The following is an 8,996-nucleotide window of genomic DNA, read 5'->3' as shown; positions in this document are numbered from 1 at the left end:
ACAGCTTTGCGATTATTGCGATAAACACTGACTGGTTCGGTTACAACCTTAGACAGGATTTAGGCCCAATTAAATCTATGCACGACGGTTGTTGAGTAGATGAGTAACTTGGATTGGTGTGGCACTTCAAGCCAAATTCTTCGAGCAGAAACTGAGCGAACCCCTTTGCCTGATTTTGAAATGTCCGCATTGAAATCTCCAGCGATTATCACACGGGTAGCGTCATCAGGGCTAATCCATGCGAATTGCGTGGTCATGAACTTCTTGGTATCACACTTGGGTGTGCCTGAAGATATATACACAGTGAATAGCACAATTCCGTCTCACATTTGTGCGGCACAAACATCCCCACAGTCAGTGATATTGTACTCCTAGGAGTCAAGGGCGTATGGTTGTACATACATTTTGACCTTTGCGTATACAGGGTGTTTCAGCTAACTTTAGCCAAAGTTTAAAACTATGCCGATGTACTCTAAGACGACGCGACCAAATGCATGTGGCTCGCTTTTGTATGCAGTGCGTCACGCTATATTTTGTATTTCGCTTAATTAGATAACTAGTCAAGATTATTTAACCAACTTCTGAAGTAACGAAGCTAGGCAAAAAATTCAAATTGGAAAGTTGTAGAACGCTTTGCAACACGTTCCAATAAACAGTTTCTGTCTTTCTGTCTATTAAATATTAGTGTTTTTCAGCTTACTGAGGATGGGGGGGGGGGGGGGGGGCTCGGGAAATACGGAAAAAAAACACCACGTGACATGCCCGCTTGCGCGTCGTGATTGCACTGCTCCCACGCGTTCCGCGCCCAAACGAACATAGCATTTAGTCGGGTGTGCTGCCGCTGCGTCTGCTTATCGCTTTCATCAACCGCCGCGAGGGAAGCGCATCGCTGGCATAAATCGCACAGCGAACGCCTTCGTCACTGCCCGGTCGCCTTTTAAGCGGCAGCACGCTATGTTCGTTTGTACGCAGATACTTTGGGAGCGCTTCAATCACGGCGCTCAAGCGGATATGTCACGTGGTATTTTTTTTATTTATTTCGCAGGCATCCGCAGTATATAAGCTGAAAAACATTAATATTTAATAGACAGAAAGACAGAAACTGTTTATTCGAACGTTTTCCAAAGCGCTCTACAACTTCCTAATAGGAATTTTTTGCCTAACTTCGTTGCTTCAGAAGTCGGTTAATTAAACTTGGCTAATTACTTAATCAAGCAAAATACCAAAACTAGCGTGACACACTACATACAAAAGTGAACAACACGCATTTGGTTGCGTCGTCTTAGAGTGCATCGGCGTATTATTAAACTCTGGCTAAAGTTACCTGAAACATCCTGTATAGCAAGGCCTCCTGCTCGTGATTCCATGTGCTGTTCAGAAACGATTCTAATAAACCCGTCGACTTGAAACAGTGCGTCTTGATTTATTTATTTACGTTATTATTATTTATTACTGCTATTGTTAGAGGCCGAGCGAGTGAAGCCTGCTTCACCTCTACCTTCAGTCGGCCCAGTTTTGCACTATCTCCGGGATATGTCCACGCTAACCTTTTTTTAATAATATTTGGGGTTTTACGTGCCAAAACGACTTTCTGATTATGAGGCACGCCGTAGTGGAGGACTCCGGAAATTTTGACCACCTGGGGTTCTTTAACGTGCGCCTAAATCTAAGCACACGGGTGTTTTCGCATTTCGCCTCCATCGATAACCTTTTTTTTATTTTTTTGTCGTTGCACAAACGGGGAAAAAATATACCCGCCGTGGTGACGTAATGACTATGGCGTTGCGCTACTAAACCCGAGGGCGCGAGATTCGATCCCGCGCCCTCGCTTTAGTGCTTTAGTGCTTAGAGTAATGGTATAGTAATGGTAATTTTGACAGCACGCCGCCGCTGGTCATACTGCCGTTTCCTCCTCGGGAGTCCTAGCTATGCGTTGCCTACCCATAGCGGTGCTGCAACAACAATGAAATCAGTTGACTGGCTAGTTCTGTTGTATAGGAAAGACTAGTGACGTCACTCCCCGCGGCTGCGTGCGCAACAGTCATCTTTACCGGGAAACGTATGCAGGGAGCGCTACGTGCTTCGTAGCGTTAGCGTTGTTAGTGTAGCGTAGCGTTGTTATCAGAAGCGCCTTATCATCAGTTATGCGGTTCGCATGCTTGTTTTGTGCTTGTTTTTTTTTTAATTGAAATCAATGTTGTTCTGTATGTTTTATGCGTGATTCCAAAGAATATATGCACTTTCCGTTTACTTTGCTGAGCGCTTAAAGCCTTCTTCACCTCCGCCGCGGTTCGGCCCGGTATTGCACAACCTCCGGGATCGGTCCCCATTTTTGCTGACAGACACTGACACGAAAAATTCCGACCAACTAGAGGCTGACAGCTTCGCTTTAAAAATAAACAGTCAGTGTCAGTACAGGGCCAGGAAGTCCCTCAGGCAAAAAGATTACCAATACATCCGTGTATGGAAATACGAGAGCAATAGGCATCTGGAAACAGAGTAGAAGATAATAACAGCAAAGGGCAAGAAACATGCAGCCATAACGAAACACAGAGCGCTATGGGGATACAATAGCTACGAGGTGCTCCAGGGTATGTGGAAAAGTGTAAAGGTTCCAGGACTTACATTTCGAAATGCGGTTGTTTGCCTGAAGTCAGAGGTACAATCAGTACTCGATAGCAACCAAAGGTCAGTGGGACGCCTCACATCGGGCACTCACGGGAATGCTCCAAATGAAGTCGGACAGGGTGATATGGGCTGGGCAAGTTTTGAAGTGAAGGAAGCTCAAAGTAAAATTGATTTCGAAGAGCGACCCAGTAATATGAACGAGAGTAAATGTGTCGCGAGAGGGTTTAAATATTTTTGTGCTGGAAAAATATTGACTCACAGTGGAGGAAAAGAACTATGAAGCTATGAAGTATGTGACTGGTATAGTAAGCGACATCGCAACAAAGAACGGTAAACGCAAAGTCAGAGAGGCTGGGACAATCTCCCGGGTGGCGGCAATGGAAAAGAAACCGGCTTTTATGGATTACGGCGTATTGTATTGTTCTTGTGGCCACACTATAGTTGTGTGATATTTTCTGAACGTTTCTTTCGGGAGAGAAAGAGAGAGAAAAGGAAAACCGGATCTTAAAACAACTCCCCATCCGAGTCGTCGCTGTTTCTTTAGAGCTGCTGTGTCTTTGACGATGGCAAAAAAAAGCCAATTTAAGAAGTAACTTCTTGTGCAGAAATTAATGGCGTCATTTTCTAACCTATATGTGTCGCTAAGTGTAGATATGTCATGAACCGCCACATTCCCCAAAAATGGTCTGCATATTGAAAAGTTTATTTTGTTATTAATAATCCGAAAAAAGTCTTGTGTAAGGGTAATAGACGAAAACCAGTGCCGTACAAAAATTGCGGAGGGAAAAGTCAAGGATGTTTGAAACCTGCAGGAGGATAAAGTCTAGAGAGAAGCGCATGTGTTCTGCCCTCCTCCTGTCCTTGCTTTTTTCGCTTCACTTGCAGAAAGTATATCGAAATCTAGGTTCGGTCCTCATCTATCATGAAAATGATAGATGCGCAGCCATATTGGTGCCGCACGCATATATATATATATATATATATATATATTACAGGCAAGAAGTTCCCAGCATCAAAATTGCTGAATCATTATTGGGAACTCAGTTTTTGTACGCCTCTGTTGCTTGTGGTCTCCCTACTTTTCTGCCATCAAATCTCCAATCGCCTTTTACTAAGCGATGTTGCAGACATGTTTACTTTCCCACTGCTATCCCTAAACCCAAATGCTTTAAAGAAGCCAGCGGAGCCTAGCCGACAGCCGGGCAGGTAGAAGATGTTCCATCGCTTCCCTAGCTTTACCGCAGCAAGCAGAAGTTTCTTCTTCCTTCGTGTACCTGGCTTTATAATTGCGCGTTCTAAGGCATCCTGATCTTGCTTCGAAAAGTAGACAGCTTCCCTTTGCGTTATCAGAAATTGTTTCTTTTCTGATTTCGTTTTTTACCTCTTACATAGTTACTATATACGATATATTAACGTCGCATCGTCAAGTCCCTGAAAAAGTAATGTGGGTATACTGGCCATGGTTCCCACAGTCGTTGAATAACTGCAGTCGCTCAAGGACTGCGGTACATGATTTCTCGCAAGCATTTCTAGCATGAAAATGTGCGGAAAAGCGAGGGCATTTGAATCTGTCAACATGTCGTTATGTTGGGTGAAACTCGAAATCATTTTTTTTCTCAGCTGCAGCCTCAAAAAGTGCTGACCGCTCAATTTCGGGACAAGTGTGAGTGGCGAAGGTTTCGATAAAAGATAAATCCTCGTTGGCGACGTCCAGAGCTCCTGCGTAGTAATGCACCGCAAGGCGCCGCAGGCTTTAAATCAAACATAAATTGTCATCACCATCGCCAACGACGGCACCGAATCATAAGGAAAAGGAAGACGCGCGTTCTGTCCCCTCCCGCCTTTCGAGGTTCTTGTGCTGCTCCATCTACAACCATCGAGTCACGCCACTCGTGATGGCCTCAGGAAGTGCACCAGAAGTAAGTGAAGGTCAAAGTGCTTTTTTTATTGTGACAGCAATTATGCGGGCACTCGAGGGGCGCTTGCGCCGTCGTTACCGTTACCGCCGTCGTGCTGTCGGGGTATCGACGGCGCATGCGTGGCCCCAGCGTGGAGGTCTTGAAGGTCTCCAGTGACGCACCGATACGCACCGGGCATTTGGCTGCAAAAACGACGAAACCAAGCGGGTGCACCGCGTCACGTTCAGCTTAATCGGCTATGCAGCGGTGCCAAGGCAGCGTGTTCTACGCTCCGCTGCTTGCGTGAGCGCTGTGGACACAAACACGCGCATTCCTGCTGAGCAGCTGTGTGCGTATGTATACCGCGCCGCGGTGCATATATTGAACGGACAGCATAAGCAGTATAAGCTTCTCGGCTAGATCGTGCAATGTCTCGCTTTCCGAACGTTCGCTTGCGTGCTCGTGATTTGCCGGCGCGCCGCGCTTTCTTCAGAGGTTGCCAGCGTGACGAGGCAGGAGCGCCAATGAAACACCGCTTACTCGGTGACGTAGGAGGCAAAGCCAACGTTGAAAACGCGAGATGTTCGCGCCATCTCCTCCCGGGATACGAATACCGACGCTTTTTTCTTCGGTCTCGTCTCGTTCACCACCGAGGTGCAGCGCCCGGCCGCCATGGCGCTGGCGGCGCTCCTCATCGCGCAGGCGTTGTGAGACACCTGGTGTCTGCAGGGCGCTGTTTCCGCCACACAGCAGCAATTGCCTCGCGCTCTGCGCCTCGCCAACATGTCGCTCTCGCTTAAGGTCGAACACCTTCCGAGGAACTTTGGTGCGACGCCAAACCTTTGTATCCATATCACTGCTTCGCCCGTCGCGCGAAGCTGCCGATTTTGTAAGCTCGTGTGCCACGAGTGGTGACGTGTGAACAACATTTAGCTGACGACCACGAGAGCTACCGCTAAAAATTTCGTCCACTCTAAATAATAAGGTCCATAAGGCTCTTCAGCAAACTCTCCACCGTTTCGTTACGCGGTCACAGTCTATAACAGCCTGTAGTGTCAGCCCCCAACAGTGCCTGCCCTCACTTAGCCTCCTCTCCTCTTTCACATGATTTTACCGTCGCTATTCGAGCTGTCTCTTCCATGCAAGTATATCACTCATATTGTATCGCTGACGTTTTTTGACGCATTTTACTGGCCCACTGCGCGCTTTCCGCGCTTATTTCATGTTTCATTATCTTGTTAACACGTCTCTCTCTTTTTAGTGCATTTTTGTAGTTTTCTTTCATATTCATTTTATTCGGCAAGACTTTCAGTGGGGCATTCGAATGAAACAAGAAAAGGAGATATATTTCAAACAACTGGGCGTTCTCTAATGTGTTAAAGTATTGCATTTTTTTCCTGTTTTCTGTTTTCGAGCCTTGTCGTATGTTTTGTCGTTTACTGCCGCATTGAGTCCTACTGCTTTGTTTCGTCTGTACTTTATTTTAGTTCTTTTTATTTTGTCGTTGGATAACTGCTGATCTCCTATTCGCTCGTCCTTCTGTCGGTTTTTATATGATAAAGCATTTTACATTTCCTAAACATGGTTTCAAGACAGGTAGACTTTCAATGGCAGTATAGACGCTCTTCGGATTAAATAGTAGGTGCAGAGCTAGTGTGTCTTACGCGATGAGAGAGTTCAGTATCACTCCTGCGATACCATACATGCAAATGCTCAGTGCTAACATGGGCTGTCTTTTATTCGTCTTCATTTAGCGATGACCTATGACCAGTTCCACGATGAGCTCAGTAAAATATTATGTGTGGAGAAGCCCAATTAATTAGGAAAGTCGTTTGCTCTCATAGTATTAGCCGCATTGAATGTAGTCAAGGTATCTCGATAAAGCGACCTGAATTCTCCATACGCGGACGCATCTCAGTCAAAGTAGCTTTGTCGGCCCCGTTATCCTTGGCCAGTTTCATACCATAGTGTGCGGACAACATCAATGATGCTGCTTATCACACTTGACCTTGCTGTACTAGGTGATATTTTGTACGCAGGCCACCTTCCACGATAAGTCGACAGTTGAGTCCCAGACCCAGCCACAGACTCAACCACGTGAGCAGGCGCAGGATCAGCAGCAGTCTCAAACCCAGGATGTGTCGCAGTCTCAGCCACAAGATCAGCCACATGATCCTCAGCAGCAGCAGGCGCAGCAGCAGGCAGAGCCACATTCGCAGCCGATGGCTGAGCCGCAGGATCCGCAGCAGTCCGCGCCAGAGGTTCAGCCGCAAGAAAAAAAGTACCAGGCCGCGCCACAGAATCAGCATCAGGATCAGCAGAAGGATCAGCCGCAGGCTCAGCTACAAGCTTCTGTTTCGCCCACGCCGGTCGTCAAAGAGAAGACGTTCGGCGTAGTCCTTCTCCAGATTTTCGGCATTGCTGTAGCAAGCGCACTGTTCTTTGTCATTGTCGTGCTCCTATTCAGACACCGCAAGCTCGCAGAGGCTACAGGATCCCGCCGCACTCTGTGTGCCAGCACGGCATGCGACCGACTAGCGGGTGCACTCATCTCCAGTCTGCAGCCGGAGTCGGACCCCTGCGACGACTTCCACGCATTCGTGTGCGGACGGTTCACCGGTATGCATTCTACCGGCACCGTCTTCAGCGACATGGAGGCCGAACTGTGGAGGCTCGTCAAAGACAAGGTCGTCACAGGCGTTGACCTGACCTGTACGTATACTGAGCAGGAAACACTTGATATGGCCTGCTTTTGGAGGAGTAGAAGCCGCTTGCCGTATGGTTGGAGCCGTTAGCCTATATATAAAGAGGATGTATAATATTCTGGCATTTTCCATTTTGCGCCTTGAACCTATTGCTAAATTTAGATGTATTAAACAGTTTGAGATACATATCCAGCAGCCAGACACATGCGCGTGGAATCGTAATGGTCGTTTTACCAAACAGAGCTAGTCTTCATAAAGAAGCAGTTAAAAACCGTAGGTAATAATGCGCGTGATAAGGTTAAAGGTAACCTACATAGCTTCACGCACAGCAAAATATACCATTAATATGCAGAGTATTTCCATCGCAATGACAATTGTTCTTATGTGCCAGAAATATTGACGACTGAGTAATGAAATATGCTTCACTTGTTCTAACACGGTGAAATGCGCTGCAGTGAAGGCCGCTCGCGCAGGCCGAATTATAGACGCATGCGCACCTGATGCCTCTAAATGATGCGCCGTGACGTCAGGATAAGCTAAAGCAACACCCTCCCCCCCCCCCTCCATACACACACTTCCCTACAGGTTTGTTTACATGAACCTAACATCAGCTGGTCGAGTCACCTGTAGGGCTTGCCTACACATACCGATGTGACAGCGCTAACAAGAACTCGTTTTCCACGAGCTGAGTTCTTGCGCTCGTGAAATACGCTTGTGTCCAAGCCAAACAGTACATAAAAACATAGCTTCAAGCGTGCGATTTGGAAGCTGCGAACCCCCAAGACAGCACGATGACGTTTATAAGAGGCGCCTTGCGAAAAGTCTTAGGCTGAATCAATCTGTATACCCCTGAAAAAGCGGGCCGAACCACCCGACATTAACTAACTGGCGCTAACTCCGCCCGACCGGCTCGAGTTCAAAGAAGTCCGACAGGTAACTTTATACCAACCTTCTCGACACGCTTCAGTCCGATTCACGCTACTGCCACAAGCTTTTGCAACATGTGTGATCTGTGTGGTCGCAGTTGATTCTGTGACAACCCCGCCCCCACCCGCGGATCATTCCATCCTGCACAAGATTCGGGCTCTGTTCGCTTCCTGCCTCCGGCCTCCCGTCAACGACTCCACTGCACCACTGAAGGCCTTCGTCGACAGCCAGGGGCTCGGATTCTCCGGGAAAGTCACAGCGACCCGCGGCTTGATGACCATGCTGCGGCTCTCGTACCTGTACGACGTGCAGTCTGTCCTCACTGCACACTTACTCGCCGTGAAGTCTCAGCCTCGCGGTTTGTTGCTGAGGTAAACAACAGAACGCAACGCCACCTATGCTATTAACAACTACAACTATGTTAACGAATTTATTGAAAGGCCCCTTAATTCAACCGTGTACCACCATGTTTCCTTACTTCAGAATCTTCTTTTTTTTAACTGCGACGACCTGTTATGACTAGGGAATGCGGCTGAGCGTGTCCGTCCCGTCCGTTCACTACAATTCCCAACAAGATTCAATCAAAAAATGTTTTGCAGAAATTATTGAATGAATGATACCACACATTTCTGCAGAAACCATCAATGATTATTGTCACAGCAATCGAAGCACATACTGTTTCGTACCGTGCTGCGCTTGCTTTTCTTACATCTTCCAGTTTGTGTCATTGTTCTGCGCGGCTGTAGCTCGCCGTCCAGCGCGGACGTCACAGCGACACGCGCGTCTGTGCGTGAACTTGGTCGCAAACGTGCGTCTCGCCTTTGACGTGTACAGCAGC

Source organism: Dermacentor variabilis, chromosome 5 (genome assembly GCF_050947875.1).
Source record: "Dermacentor variabilis isolate Ectoservices chromosome 5, ASM5094787v1, whole genome shotgun sequence".
NCBI lineage: Eukaryota > Metazoa > Arthropoda > Arachnida > Ixodida > Ixodidae > Dermacentor > Dermacentor variabilis.
Note: the sequence above shows the minus strand (reverse complement) of the source record.